Source organism: Parasteatoda tepidariorum, chromosome 1 (assembly GCF_982258835.1).
Source record: "Parasteatoda tepidariorum strain Cologne lab strain chromosome 1, Ptep-v5.0, whole genome shotgun sequence".
Classification (NCBI taxonomy): domain Eukaryota; kingdom Metazoa; phylum Arthropoda; class Arachnida; order Araneae; family Theridiidae; genus Parasteatoda; species Parasteatoda tepidariorum.
In genome coordinates, this window is record NC_141755.1 from 114,348,437 (window position 1) to 114,365,459 (window position 17,023).

Below are 17,023 nucleotides of genomic sequence, written 5' to 3' on the forward strand. Positions count from 1 at the left end.
CAATTGTTTTACATGTTCGATAAAATACTTTGGATCCCACAGGTGCGTCTACTGAGGTTGGTCAGGTGAGATTATTGCCCTCGCATGTGCAACGCTGCTGCATTTTGCAAGATATTTTCAATTTAAGGCTTCAATTTCCACCCTCTGAAATCGAATCGATAAATATCTCAATATTTTTATGGTGACTAATATAATCAAAAAAAAGAGTGATCATGTGAGCTGTTTGAAAATTATTGTGCATTTTGTTAACGTATATAGTGCTTGAAAGTATTTCTTGTGTACTTAAAAAGTATTTAAAAGGTGCTTATTTTTGGTTGAAAGATTTGGCTACGCACTCTGTAATATATAAATCAATAAATTCAATTTTCCTTGTTACCCAAGTTAGTTACAGTTGAATATATTTTTTTTTTAAATTTCAACTTTACATGTAATTTTCTTTATATTTTTAGGCTATATTTGGCTTATTTTTGCTTTAGAAGATTAATATTAATTTTAATTCCAAAGGGATATTTCAAACTGTTTTACATATTCCTTAATGTACATGCTTTATTGGAATTGCATTAAAGCATAGTTTATCAAAACTATTTAAACAAATTATTTTTAAAAAGTAGTTTTTTAATTTTTGTTAATCACAATGAAAAAAAATATGGTCAGAATCGTACCTTTTTCTAATACCATTAAAATTGCATGTATTTATGATTTTATCAAAATCTCACTTTGGCTAGTTTTTTTCCCTTTATTTTTGCTGTTCGCTGTTGTAACCCATAAAAAATATAGCATATAACTAGTGGCATACTTTCTTAATCTTTTTTCAACTTTTTTTGTGCTATGTTGCAATGCTTCTGCTGTCACCATAGGTGTAAGAATAAAATTTGATAGTAAGATATTCCTCTGGTAAAAATTACATAGTTTTCAAAATTATAAAAGAGTTTCTAAGATTACATTCTTCTCAAAGAAAAAGTGAATGTTGTTCATATTTCTTCTATCATGCTATCCTCATAAAATTTGAGTTATTTCTTTTATCATTATAAAAATTAAAAAGAAAAAACTACATTATTTTTTGTGTTTCATGCTATTTCTTTACAAATTAAATACTATTTTTGCCTGAATATTTGACTTGCCATTACTATTTTTTTAATATGTGTTCCCTATCAAATTATACGTTTAATTTTGTTCCTTTATTTAAATTGTTTCAGATTCAAACACTAATCCAAGTAAGCAGTACCAACATAAAGAAACTCTAGTTTTTATTAGATTGATGTATGCTCTACAGTCTTAGGATATTTATACATTAAAAGTCCCTACTCCTGGACAAGCTGTTCAGCAGCGACCAATGACGTAAGTATTGTGTCAATTTGAATGCTTCTCTTATTCTAAATTAATTTTTCTCCAATAAAATTTAGACCATCAATAGGTCTGCTCATAGAATAACCTCATTTTTACTTATCTTGTCTTATTACTTATGTGCTTTTATTTATTTTTATTTTATTATTATTGTTATAATTATTATTTTGTTTTTGGTACTTTTTCATTGCACCGGCTCTAGTAAATTTGACTATTTTTTTTATTTGTTTATTTATTTATTTGATTATTTTTTTTAAAAAAAAGCTGTAAAATAAAAAGAAGAGAAAATAGTTTTAAGAACAGTGAAAGAAAAAGTATATATATAGCATAATAAATAAAAACAAAAAAACACAAAGAATATTAAGAAAAACAATAAGTTTCATTTATTGTGCATAAGCTGCAAGTAAATATAACTCATATAAGTTCAAAATGTAGAGAAAACAAGGGGAAAAAAGAAAAATAATAATAAAAATAACAAAAAACCGGGGGGGGAGAACAAAAAATTTTAAAAAATCTGTAAAATAAAAGATATAATCTTTTCATCTGCGCACATGAGTATATCCGCAAAAAAGAGTGCTTTCTAATATTGCCCGTTTTCCACATAATTTTAGCCACGTATTTGCCCGAATCCGTGGCCAGAATTATTTACTAATAACTTTCTTTGTTAATTTTTTCCATATGCAAATCCATTTCGGGCAAATCTGTGGCTAAAATAATTTACTAAAAAAAATTTCTTCGTTAATTTATATAATTTTTCCATGTGCATATCCATTTCGGGCAAATCCGTGGCTAAAATTGTTTACCCCTTTTTACCCTACCCTACTTTACCTTTACCCTACTTTACTTTTTTCTTTACTTTGCATCTTACTCTTTGTGTAACACTTTATACTCACCCTTGTTTTCTCTACATTTTGAACTTATATATATATATTTACTGAATGATTTTTTGTGCTACTTAAAAAAAGAAAAAGATAAAATGGCTAAATTTATTGCTGAAATCATACAGAAGCAAATTTAAATTTTCTGGCTTATTTTTATTATCATTTTATACAGTATATGCATAATGTTTCCTAAAAACCACCAATTTTTCAAACCCTCTTCAAAAATTCAGGAGCAATGAATCAGGTTTGGTTGGAAGAGGAAACAAAGTGGTTAAAGACAATTATTGGAACAACCTTCAGGTTTCAACCTCCAATTAGACCTGTTTTGCTGTTGATTCACTCTACTTATCTCTGCTGTAATTTGTCAAATATGAATGGCGTTTTATGTATTTTCCTGGGTTAAATATTAATTTGCAACACTTTTTTTTGTTGTTGCTTTTACTAGCATGTTTGATAAAGAGATTTAAAAAAAGTATGAATTAAGGGAGGTTGTTAAGAAAAATTCGTAAACATTTATTAGCTGCAATCTGATAAATTAAAAATTAAACAAGCTAACAATAATTCTGTCTGTTGTAAAAGAAAAAACTCTTTCTTAATTTCAAACTAATATTTTTAATTTAAATGTATTTCATAAACAAAAATGAACATACATCATCAACAGAGCGGGTTAATAAATTGTTCGATTTTTTTTTCGATGCCGTTTCCATGCCTTTGGCACATTTCCCTCTCCTCCTCTTTTCATTTGTATAGGAATGTCTTTTCTTAATATTTTTCTTATTTAATTGTTCAAAATAATTTTATGAATTTCCATCACGCGTTCTTTTAGAACTATGTTTAATGTAGTTTTCAGTTCCATATAGTTTCCTAACTTAAAAGATTTTAATCTAATTGAAAATAAAGACAGAAACTTCCTTCTTCTATGACTCTCCACACGCTAATGGTGAAGGCATGCTAAGTGTTGCCATACGTAGAGAGTTCTGCTCTATGCCACCTGTAGCCCATTTCGATCGCCAATAGAATGGGACGATTTTCTGTAAGGCATGAGTGTTTAAGGAAAAAAAAATTATAAAAATAAATAAATAACTAGAATAAAATTTTTACTAATTTTGAATTTTCGTTCTCAAAAACTCTTTGGAAGTGTTCAGATCAGAGAGATAATGTTTGATTGCAATGCCTTCCATCATCAAAAGGAAATTCAGTTGAAAAAAATTAAAGAATAAAAAGACCATATTTTTAAATGTTTAGAATAAAAGTATTGGAGGTGTAAGCTAAGAATGCTATTTTTTTAAAGCTTACGACACTTTCCATTTTCCCGCCACTCCATTTCGTCCAAATTCTTTTTTTTTTTTTTTTTTTTAAGATTAATTTCCTTGTTGAAATGGGACTCTGTTTCTTTCAAATACATTTTTAAAAAGAATAATCATACATAAAGTATTGTTAATAAGTTTTTCTTTAGGGAACAGCTTCCAGGGGTCTGTTTAGAAGAAATTTGGGTCCGTTAACGAACCCTTCACAAAATATCTTTTCATAAAAATGGACCCTTCACAAAATATTTTAAATTAAAAACGGACCCTTCAATTTATCTTTTAATCAAACACTTCACAAATTTGTTTATCTTCATTATTGTTTTGTTAATCGAATAAACCCTTTCCAGGAAGGGGGGGAGAGAAAGACAGATGTAAATGAACTAAATTTTGTCTTCGGCAGACGCTTCTTCCTTTATTCGTCCGAAATTAATATTCTGCGTTCAGCATTATAGGCTAAATACCAAATATTTATATGTTGCATAGCTAATTTAGTAGCTGCAATTGCTGTTTATTTTTTAAAATTTAATTTTTTTAATTATAATTTGTTGAGCATAATCTTGTATGTCTTTGCAATTTAAGAACTCCTTGAAAAAGTTTTTTGCAATAACCGGACCCTATTTGCACAAGTTCATAAAAGCAGGACCCTGGTTGAAAGAATGTTACTTAACGTTTATTTTATGCTCACAAATTACGAGTAATTTTTTCACAATTTTACAAAAACGAACCTTTCACAAAATGTCTGGACAGACCCCTGGCTTAATTTTTTTTTAACAATTTTGAAAATCATCCCTAATATTATGATCTCTGTTTTTTTTTCTTTTTTTTTTCATAGTTTTTTCCTTAGCTTTTTTCTTCAATAAATTAATAAATACAAATTTAACCTTTATTAATGCTGTTTGGAGTTTCCTTATGAATACTTTGATTAGATTTATCCTGATCCTCCAATCAATATTGTTTTTGTATATATTTGTCCCTATAGTTTTTTATTAGTATAGTTTATACCATTGTTACATTACTTTTTAATTTGAGCATGAATTATCATAATGTTATTTTTACTTTGACTTCTGTGCAGCATACTCACATCAAGCTTACATGTTTTTTAATTATACTTTCAAACTAGTTTTTCAAATTTTTCATTCTAAAACAATGATTACAAGAAAAACCATATATTTCTCTTTTTCATGTGTATGCATTGCCTTGATTTAAATAAACTTGAAAACAGAAGAAATTGTGAATATTTTTTAATATAATACTTTTACTTTCTTAGGTTAAAAATAAATCTGTTTAATGTGTAAAATATCAGTCCGAAGCTTTTCAAAATGTAAGACTTTGCAATCGCTAAAAAAAAATGACAACTGCCTTACTCGATGGATATCATGACACATCAATATTTCCTATTTTTCATTGTACTTGATAAGTTGAAAAATTGAACCAATATGTCAAAAATACTACATATTATATGCTTTTTTATTTGTTCTCATGAAAATCCTTTTTTTTTCTCCTTGCTTATTTACAAACAATTTAAAAAGAAATGAAATGATTTTACTTCATTAATTTTTTCCTACATTTTTATTTGTTTAGAAATAATTTACAAACGATGCTCACTATTTACTGTAAACATTATCCTGGTGATGATGCAGACATGGTTGCAGATCAAAACAAAGCTATATTTGAAGTTGATCAAGAACTTGTACGACAGCTGACTCAACCAAATACATGTGTTAGAGATCAGAGAAAGTATTTTTAATGTCTTTTTCAATAACTTTAATAGCAAACAGATTTATTTCTTTAGTTTTAATTATGTAAAAAATTAAATATTATGAACAAATATATAAATTAACAAAATGATCAAATTCTGGATGTGGCGATTATTTTGAAGGCGATGTAAGTAAACAATTTAAGTAGATTTTGTTGATTTTAACAGAAAACAAACTTAGAAAGTGTACTTAACCTTACAATTCCAGTTGGGATAGGTGATGTTGCTTCGATAATAATTGTTGACGATATATGTTGAAAATAAAATAAATCATAAATGATTAAAATCAGGAAACGGAGGACTGTACAAAATTTTTATTTCATAAAATAATAATGCAGAGCTCTTTTTGTCTATTTTACATTTAACATTTTAAGAAAAAATAATGTATTGTGAATAATGATATAAATACGAATAATCCATGGGAGATAAACTCACTATGACCTGTCTGATTAAATGTCAGTTGCGAAGTGCATATTTAATTGTTGGTTTGGAATACAGAAAGAGATCCGTTAAAAATGGACAAAGCCAAAATTCAAGCCAATTGTACTAATCTCACAATATCTAATGTTAACATTTAATTAAGCTGGCTAGAGATTTAATTCCAGGAAGTTCATTAAAAATCAAAGTAAACCTGTTAAATTGATTTTGGTACACAGTTGGGATGGAATTGAATTATATTTGTTTTAGTTGCATGAAATTAAAAAGTTAATTGTTGCATTTATGAAGAAAGAAAATCATAGAAATTTTTTCTTTATAAAATTAAATGATTTTTTATTTGTGAAATACATTCTCATTTTTATTTATGGAGACTACTAAAATAAAAAAGATAAAAATTTTCAATCATTTTTGAAATTTTAACTTAAAACATTGAGAAACTGTGTGAGATGATTGATAGATTGTAGCTTGTAATTTTTATTTCAAATACATTCTTAGCTTTTATTATCTGGGTAACATTGACAGCCTCTAAACTGTTTTGTTTAAGTTTCTATACATATTTACGTGAGTTAATTCAGTTTGAATATTTATAGGCTATGCATTCATTGAAAGTAATTACAGAAGTTAGAAATGCAAGCATCAATAATATTATTTAGCCACATAAAAAACTGCTCGTTGGTTATGTTCCATTGCGAAAACACAATTTACGACACCAGCCTGTGCTATCTCAAATGGGGTTGTTAGGCGGGAATACTTTCTGCATCACTTTAGAACCTTGTCTTTTCTCATATGGTATGTAAAAGAGACCTTTTAAAAGTTCTATTAATATTGCTTAGTTATATAAAACATATTAATATTGCTTAATATTATTTACAAACAATATTATAACTAAAGAACTCAATATTACTAACTCAAATGGTTAAAAAAAATTTGCAAATTTATTACTGTAAAAATAAGACAAGAACCCAATTTGTCAGTTAAATATCAAATGAAAAGTAAATAAATTTAGATTAGAAAACATCAAAAAAATAAATTATTCTGAATTGATCTTTGCAGTTCATTATTTTTTATTTCTTAACATTATTTCTCAAAACATAATCCTTGTCTCTGAATTAAAGGGATAATAACGATATATCATAAGAAGAATAATTTGAGAAGATTGATATTTCATTTAAAACTCATCAGTGATCCTGTTAGATTTTTGGAAGCTATGGGTCCTTAGGATCTAGGATCCCTTACGCTACTAGAGCCCTTTTACCCTCTCTTAAACGAATTATTAACATTTCTCAATAATTTTGTCTTTCAGTGCATAGCTTATTATTTTATTTCAGTTAGTATACATTGGGGGGATAGTAGTTATCAACAATATCAATCTTCATCTATGTAAAGGTAGCTCTACATAGAATCGAGTTAACATGTCTTGTATACTAGTGAATTAGAATTACAGTCGAACCTGTTTATCTCAAATCTCACGGGAAAGGCAAAAAATTTGAGATAAAGAGGTTTCAAGTTATACAGGTACTTATAGTATACTAATTAGGAAATTCTATTAAAAGTGCTTTAAATGTTTTTAGTAGAAAAATATCCTCATTTCTGTAAATTAATTATACCACATACATCTATTTACATAACATTTCTTTAACATACATTTAACACTGAAAATAATTTTTCCATGATTTGTGACTTATAACCTTATGTTGTTTAGACTATTCTTTTGAGATTAGAAAGATCATAAATACATCAAAGCCAAAATTTTCCTGGGATTCAAGAATAGTTTATGAGAATTCTACAGCTTTTTCTACTTCTTTTGCATTCACTTTTGATTCATCAATATGATCTTTAGCCTCTTCATCTGATATTCCATTGACATTATCTATGATTTCCGCATCTGTCAATGTTCCGCATGTTGCCAGGCAGTTGTCCACTTGTAAATATCTTCAAAATTAATGTCAACATTAAAACTAGAGTTTTTTTCCATTCCATTCTGGTAAATCTGGCACTGCAGTTTCATCATCTTTGCTGATGCCTTCCACCTCTTATTCATCATCTTCTCAGCTATTCTTAAAACCAGCTCTATTATTAGAAATTCGAGAAACGGAGGTTTTAAAAAAATATTTCGACATAAACATGGAAAATACATTGACTTTAGACAGTAAATATTGGGAATTTTAGAAATTTTCAGTTATAGAGGTTTTTGAGATTAAAAGGTTCGAGATAAACAGGTTCAACTGTATATATATGTAGTGGTAGATACACTACCGTACTTCCCTACCAGAATTATGTCTGTGATAGAATTCGACGAAGGGACGCAACTGAATGATTCATTACTGTTTTGTGAGAAGCCGGAAGAGCTGTATTAAGATCATGGTTCTTTTGAGTGCTGATCAGGAGACAGGACAAAATCGTTGGCAATAGAAGTTATCTCATGAGAAGAATGTCAGAGTTAAAAAAGTATTGTAAAAACTGTAACAATTGTTACTCCTGTTCAATTAGGGGTATTATAAACCTAAATTTTCCTTTCTTTTAATTTTTTAAATTATATTTTTTATGAACTAAGGAAATGAGTATGTAAATAATATCCATTCTTTATACTGCAAACCAAGTTTACTTAGTCTTATTCGCAAATCTTATGAAGTGCTCATTTTTGTGCCCCCGTGTAGGGTAGTAGGATATTTTATACAGGATTGGAAATTACAAGAGTGAACTCTTATATTAGTAGGTAGCTAACTTCTTTAAAAATTCTAATTCGGAAAGTTTTACAAATGTTACAAAACATGTATTTTTTTTAAATGGTTATTTATGTAATTTTCACATTGGCCATCAGTTTTCCCTTGATGAAGCAAAAACCTTGACCCTAGTAAGCAGCCGAAAACCAAATTATTATCTTTTTTTTTTAATTCTCTAACCTTGCTATTTAAACTCTATCCTCTACATTATGTTTTTTAGTTAAAATGTTGACATTTTTGAAAATTAATAAATGTTGACAATTAACTTACATCAGCATAGTTAAAGAAAGTAACATTTTTGAAAGCTTGAAACCATTTTTCAAGGAGCGCATGTCTAACAATACTTTGCCGTTTCATATAAAAATAATTTGGAACAATTTATGAGTTAGTTTATCCTCAGCATACACTCACATAATTTAAAATTCGATGTTAAAATTGATGAGTTTCTATAAAAAGAAACTGTTACAAACCAACTGAAATAAAAGAACTGATAGAAAAATATACATAAAAGTTTTTTACACTAGACTAAATAAATTATTTATAATTAATAATCACAATATAAATTTGGAAAACATTTATTTGTTTCGTATAATTTTTAAATTTAAAAAGAAGAAGCTTTATGGCATTTATCTAATTTATGTTTTACAAAACTATTTACTTAATACTTTTTTAATACTTAATAATAATACTTTAATACTTAACTTTACTTGATACTCTTACATAAGAACTCCAACCTTAACAATTAATAATCTGCTCGTTCCCTTCCTGTCCTGTAAGATGCATTTCTTGCCCTTGAGGTGGCTGCAAGATAAATGGGCTTAGTTATAAATGTAGAGAAAAAAATATATATATTATTCTCAAGAAACAGAGTCCCATTCTCCTATCTTGTAATAGATTCTTATGGATTTGAAACAGTAAGGAGTTTTATTTACTTATGATCAATTATTACCATTGACAGCAGAATGACTCCTAAAATAAAAAACCGACTCTATTTGGCAAATAAGGCTGAGAAGAATTATTAAATCTAGGTTTCTTTCTAGAAAAGCAAAGTTCTTAATCTACAAAACTCTTGTCCGGTCAGTCTTGACATACGCTTCTGAAGCTTGGACAATAACAAAACTGGAGGAAAAGTATTCGCAATATTTGAGAGAAAGATTTTGCAGAGTATACTTGGTGTTGTAAATGAAAACAATTACTGGAGAATGAGATATAACTTTGAACTATACAAGATTTATAAACAACCCTATACAGTATAGGACCTCAAATGGGACTGATGAAATTCCATATTTCGGAAATTCCTCGGAATTCCAGTTTCAAGCTAAAAACTAATAACAATTAAAAAAAACAAGCTAACAACTAAATACGATAAAAAAAAATTAAAAAAAATTCCAGTTAATAACTAATAAGAAAACAAAAGAGTATAATTTACATCAAATAAAAAAGCAGCAAAAGGGATAGTTCATCTTGTACCCCAAGTGGTTCTTTTAATGTCAAAAGGGTGTGGCTAATTTATGGTCAAATTGGAGAGGGAAATGTGGGGACAAACCAGTAGCACTTGCACAGCTGTCAAGATTGATTGATCAGTTTTTTCCAACTTCCATTTCTTTATTTTGTTCATTGGAAATGCAGGTGTTTTTACTTTCCCCTTTCACTTTATTTTAAACTGCTTTAGAAACAGATGTTTCCTTTGACACTGATTTATTTTTTTCCTGCTTTTTTTTATTTTTAAAGATAAAATAAAGTTACTTGCTTCAACAGAATAAAATTCCAAATAAAAAGAGAATATAACTGATTTTTTTTCCTCTTATCAATTAAAATTTCTTAAAACAAAAAAATTAGATCGGATTAAGTGCTGCCGGATTAGGGGTCCCATACTGTATTATTAAATACATAAAAATAAATAAAATAAATTGGATGGCCCACGTGATTTGAATGAGTGATGACAATACAATAAAAATGATGCTGCTTTTTAAACCAACTGGAGCAAGAAAGTGAGGAAGGCTATGGTTGAGATAGGCTGACTCGGTGGAGTCTGATTTTCTTGCAATTAATAAAAAGAATTGGAGATCAAAGATAAATCGGAAGTCCTCGTGGAGAAATCTTCAGAGGAAGGCATTGGCCCACATTGAGCTGTCTGGCCAACTATGATAATGATGAGTAAGGAAGGAAGACCTACAATTTCGTTATGTTGTTGATTAATTCAAGTTGTCTGTGTAAATAAGTTAGAAGTTTGTTTTATTTTGAATTTTATTAGAAAATGTTAAAAAAATTCCAGTTATTCAAATATATTTTCTGGTTTATCATTCTCCAAATTGTTTTTAATTTTGAAATGTACTGAGCTATGCACAGTAAATTATAAATAAACATCTCGCAAAGGCATAAAGTAAGCAATTGCTTTTAAATCTGTTGCTACAAAGAGAAAAAAATAGAAATTCAAACTTCTTTTATCATTTGAGGAAATTTTTAGGGTGGGCCCGGTGGCGGAATTTTTTCTGGCTTTCTGCGACAAACCTAACTAGAACCAATATCTTTCTGCAAGATATTTTTATCGTTATAAATATATGTATAATGAATTTATAATAATAGATGCACTTCATGGTTATATAAAGGCATACATGCATAGAATAAAACTGTGTAAATTTCTTTTTCTTAATTTCATAATATAAGTTTAAATTTGCTCTTAAGTTTAAATTTGTATAATCTTATAATAAAGAAAAATTATAAATATATAGATCTGCAAACAAAAATGCTTACTAGAGCATAAATAAAGATTACCCAGAACCTGTAAGAAGATAGAATAAAAATAGCTAAGAATGGAGAAAAAGATTAAATTTAGATTTAGTTATCAGATTAGTATCAGCTTAAAAAAAATTTGAAGTATCAGATTAAAACAGTATGATTTAATGTTTTATTACAGTAGTTATATCAGGTGCGGAAACAAATCAGGTAAAAAAAATTAAGATTAAAGTTGAGTAATACATAATATAAATTATTTTTTTAATCATTTAAAGTAGGGGTGCACAACCTTTTTGAGTGAAGGGCCACTTGCTTAGCAGGTTGGCTAACGAAGGGCCGCACATGTATTTAGACATGTTAATGACAAATGTAGTAATGTTTATTTAATCATTAGCATTCCATTTTTTTATCAATAAACTTAGTAATATCAATAACTTAGTAGTGTTCCATTATTAGAATTCATTCAAAAATAAAAAAACTTATACTTTTTTCTTACAAAAAAAAACTTGCTATTTTTATTATATGAACAATAGATTTATCAAAATAAATAAGCATTGAAGAAAATAAATGTTTTTTTTTATCATATCATGCTATACGAAAATTCATTTTAGAATTAAATTCTAATAAATTTAAAAAAACTGCAATGCCCACAGAATGAAAGTAGGAAGAAGTTTAGTCATAATTAAGTAATATAAATTCAAATTAAATATTTTAATTGAAGAAAATTTATAGATTTTAAACAAAAGCTTAAAATAAAAACAAAACTGTGATAGTTCAAAATAAAAATCAATGCTTATTTTGTAACGTACTTTATTATTTTATTTTAATAATTATTAGATTTTTTTATATCGTAAACATTTTCTTTTTTTTATCGAAAAAAATCACTTAAGCAACAAAAAATTGAAATCTAAACTACAAACAGTGAGCAGTTTAAAAATTCACGTTTTCCGCCATTTTATGAATTTCTCTAGTTGCAATAACATTGCATTTAAATTAGGGAGGGATGTAACGAGTATTTGGCCCTTCTGTGAAAAATTCAGTTGGTTGAATGATCAGTCAAATATTCGGCAGAATATTTTTTTGAAATGTATTTTTCTAAGTTTTTTTTATTTTTGAATTTTTATAGATATTACTTTTTTTTTTAATTTTTAGTTCAATAAAAAGGTTTTTGTAATGAGTTATGGATGTCTAATATTACTGATTAAAATGATGCATTATAAATGCAAAATAAATTTGTGCTTTAATTTTTTTAGCCATCTTAAACTTAATTTTAAAGTATATTTCAATTTAATTTTGAAGATTTATTTTCATGTTAAGTTCAAAGAATGTTGAATCTATTTTTTTTATAGAGAATAGTTTTAGATTTAAAAAATGTAGAAAAGCTTAAGTTATTGATATTATTTATTTATTCTAGCTTGAATTTAATGCAGGAAATTATCTTCAGCATAGCAGTAGCCTTTAATAAAACTTGTGAGCCCAGTAAAAATTTTAATTCATTCTTTCAAAATATAAAGATAATAATAATAAATAAATGAATAAAATAAGTAAAAAGAAAAAAATACTAAACTAATATATTATAGTATAATTTATTAATTTTATTTTAATTGCATTAATCCAGAAGAGTATTCAAATCAAACATGTGTATTTATTTAGTTCCACATTACAAAAACAGGAATTAAATTTTATAAATACATATAAAAATAATTTTTCGCAGAATTAAAAATGTTCAAAAAAGATATCAACATTACTGTCTCTATAAGCATTTAATAAATAATTAAAAAATGTGCATTAGAATTTCTTTTCATTTTGCATAAGTTATTTTTAATTCTTTAGCTTTAGTAAAACAAAAATGTCTAGTTTAAAGCTATTCGCTGAAATTATGTTGCTAAATTAAATTAAAATTTAAGTATAAGCACATAGATTCTTGAAAGTGTTGATTCGTTTTTGGGGTTACTGGATGCTTAACCTGAGATTTTTTTTTTCCACCTGTTTCAATAAACAGTTTTTCCTTAGAAATGTATAATGCATTAATTTTACGATTTTAGAATTCTTCTTTGCAAGCTCTGACAAGCAGATTTGCAGAAATTAGAAGAAAAAATAACAGTTACCATATTTTGAAAATACTTTATAGCAGGAAAAGGAATTAAAAATTATAAATTTGAAAATAAAAATAATTTCTATGTGGAGAAATTCCTATTTACTCAAAGAATAATATTGAGAATATGTATGAGTCTTAATGTGTGTTTAAATATTTAACATATAGCGAAGAAGAAAGAACTGCATTACTAAATATTTACTTAAAGAAAATCCTTCAACTCTAGTTAAGGAAAAAAAGGAGGCAAAATTAGATTACATTACCTGATTTTTTGAACATTAGCACAAAGATTGTAAACGATGATGGATAGAATTATTTGAATGTACTAGATTTATGAAAACACTGATTTGTTTTTATGCTATGCCGAATAATAAAATCATCCACCTTATATCTAAATGTGTACTACTTCTATCCAAATTGTGACTGATTTTAATTAGGCTATAGGGCTGCAATGGAACATTATTTTATTTTTTAAAAGAACTTAAATAAAATAATATCAGTGCTCTGTCCAGGACAAATTTGCTACCGTTTAGCTGTACCTTCACAAATTCAACTTAAGGAAAAACTGTAATTTCACAAAATACTTTTTAAAAAACAAGTTCCAAGATTCTCTACCCTCGTCTTCTTAAAATTTTGTTGTTATATCCCTGTAAAAACGATAAACCCTCTTTTAGTTACGCATTTCGATTTGAAATGGAACTTTTCTAACTTATGAACTATTATTTTGAACATTATTTTAAATTTATTCTAATTAATTATTAATTTTTTTATGAAAGATTTTTTTTTCTCTGTGAAACTTTTTTCTGCATGACCCAGTCGAAAATGTTCTCATAAAATGAAGATAACGTTTAGTGCTAGTACTGTTAAATGTATGTGTTTATAAAATTCAAGTTGAAACTGTGTATGGATAATGATTTTTATGGATTTTTAAATTAGGATACAATTTAAAGTCCAAAATTTTACAATAGCAAAATTGTTTTTGAACATATGAGAAAAATTTATATAGAAATTTACCAGCCATAAATAATTTTTATTTGTAGTATCAATTTTTGAAATAATTTCTTATTTCACCATATTTTTGTGTGGGCTTTTTAATATACTTTTTGATTTTCACAAATTATGTCTACATTTTCGCAAAATAGGTACCACTTTAAAAAGCTTAGACAGACCCCTGAATATTTTCTGTGAATTTTAACACCATTGATTTCACCAAAGAAGAAAAGTTGATTCTCTGTGAAGAGCTGCATAACCATTTCTTTAGTTATTTTAGTGATAAATGTACAGTTAGAAGTTTTAAAATCTTTTCTATTTTGGACACCGTAAATTCAATTCACAAAATTTTCCATTCAGCACATGCGACGTCATAACCAATCAGAAATAGTTTTTGATTGCATCCACTACGGAGGCCTTTGTGGGCAATTTAAACGTTTAATAATTAAATAAATAAGCATTTAAGGAAAAAAACTATTAGATTTTTTTGTTCAGGAGAGAATTTTCAGTAAGTTAGGATTGAAAATAAAGAAAAGAGATGTTGTAATTGTCCATTATTTATTTATTCAAACTAGGATTTTTGCATAAAAAATTTTTTTATTTGCCTGTATATGACTTCTCTAACATCTTCTATACCTTCCAAAAATTAAATGATATTTTCTTTTTGTATAAATGTTAAATATTTTTAAAATGTCTGCTAGGCTTGTTCTGCTTTGGAGATCAGATAACCACCAGGGAAACTCAAGCACAGTTCTTCAGTCGATTTCTCTTACAATCTTCAAAATATTTCTTATATTCAAACGGTAAAAGAATTATGCTTATTGAGGTGAGACTTCTTTATTCAATTATTTAATTATCAAACAAGGAAATTTTTAGGAGTGGAAACTAAGATCACATTTTATTTAAAAAAATTAAATTTCTGTGTTATTTTTAAAAAAAAAAAAATTTAATCTCATTCCTGCATTAAGGCCTTTTATTTTAATAAGGAAATTCATTTTTCTATGGATTGTTGACTTTTCTTTAAAGATGCTTCATAGTGATCTTGTGTACATTTTAAAAACTAAGTTTACATTATGATGAAGATAATTTAATTCATTTTCTGTTGTATGAAAAATGATAAAATATTGTTAAAAACAAACATGAGTTACATTTTTTAATAAGTTAAGTGCTTATTTAAAATGTATCCTAAAATACAGACTATTATTATTATTTTAAAAAAATGAAATTCCCCCCCCCCCTTTCTTCTATCAGTGTTTTCACTACAGCGCGAGAACGCGAGAATCTCGCATATTTTTTTCTTTTCTCGCATTAAAAAATGATTACCCCGAGAAATTTGCGCATTCTATAAATGAATTTCAAAATTCGCCAATTTCTCGCATTTTGGAAAAAGCTTCGAATTACGCCTTTTAGAATAAAATCCGTTTCACTTTTCTTCCTGGATCTTTCATTATTTTCAACATCTGCCTCATTATCTAGCCTCCCTATTTACCAGTATTGTTCAGAAACTTTTCGAGCAACAGAACAGAACCACGGAACCCCTTTCAGAACACATTTCTCTGCAACCACGTGTTTACCGTAGGTAAGGTTTCTTCATGTAAGACGTTCAAAGTTTTTATACACTTATGTAAGATGGACAAATACCTTGTAAAGGCAAAATCTTCTTTGATGATGGACCAAAAATATTCAATGCTTTAAAAAATAGAAGACGTTAAAAATGTATTATAATTAAAGAAATGATTTTTTTTTCAAGAGTTTTTGTGTTTTTTTAGTTTTTAGAAATCTCACTTAACTTTTTGAAATCTCACCCTGTTTTTGAGAAAGGGTGAGAAATTCTCACCCATTTTTTTTCTATGATGAAAACACTGTTCTAATAATAAAAAATTGTAACTTAATGTTAAATGTTTAAAAAAAAAATTTTTCACACTTTGTATAATTTTTTCTTTTTAGAACACAATTCTATAAAATGTAATACATTGAAACAAAGAACTCAGATAATTGTTCGTGGATATGAGAGCAAAATTTTTTTTTTCTCCTTCAAGTTCGACTTAAAACTGTTTCAAACTTTACTTGTCAATGAGATTGTTGTAATAATTTAAAAATTGAAGGAGTCCTCCCTTCTTCCCAAAGTTGTTTTGTTGTCCATGGGGACTCAGAAATACAGCACAAAGAAATTATAATTACTGCCCACTGGAATGGTATGGAAGTTTCTAAAAGTTTAAAAGGCGAAGTAGGAAAGATAAATTTGTAGAATTCACTAAGAACCTATTCACCTATTTGTAAAATTCACTTCTAACCAAAAGTGGCTTATAGGGTTTTCAATTTAATCCCTGAACTGTCTTGAATAAAATTACTAAGAAAATAAACATAACAAAACAAATGTTTTTCCAACTGCATTCTTCATTTACTGATCTACTTGTAACCTTTCTCTTATTATTGGATTGCAACAATTTTGTTTTTAATGTCTTGTTTATTATCATAGGTTCAGTATTTGCTATGAAATGTAATTTTAAATTTGAACAAATAAACTAGGAAAAAAAATTAAAAATTGAAAAACGAATAAAAATAATTGTAAGTGAGACCATCACATTAATTTCAAGCTAATTATTAAAAAATTTATTTTTTTGATTAGCAGTTTGAAGCAGATGAAAATTTTAATTTCCTGTTTGTTTTTTTACCATTTTTTGCACTCCTATGAATTTGTTATAATTGTTTCAAAATGTTTCCTATGTTCAAATTGTTTCCCATGATTCAAA

At 27.1% G+C, this 17,023-nt stretch overlaps 1 protein-coding gene across 6 annotated transcripts in view; it reads left to right on the forward strand.

The window, feature by feature from the left end:
- The first annotated feature begins 1,196 nt into the window (after nt 1-1,196).
- LOC147816750 (cell cycle checkpoint protein RAD17-like) overlaps nt 1,197-17,023 on the forward strand; it is a 37,951-nt gene continuing 22,124 nt past the window's right edge. For 3 of the 6 annotated variants that reach the window (XM_087150658.1, XM_087150685.1, XM_087150687.1), the window contains exons 1-3: nt 1,197-1,338; nt 5,114-5,269; nt 14,972-15,096. The gene's annotated coding sequence lies outside the window, so the exon portion shown is untranslated. Of the gene's footprint in view, nt 1,339-5,113; nt 5,270-12,502; nt 12,665-14,971; nt 15,097-15,527; nt 15,850-17,023 lie in introns of those variants that run through there. The other 3 variants (XM_087150669.1, XM_087150675.1, XM_087150679.1) reach the window with 3 other exon arrangements.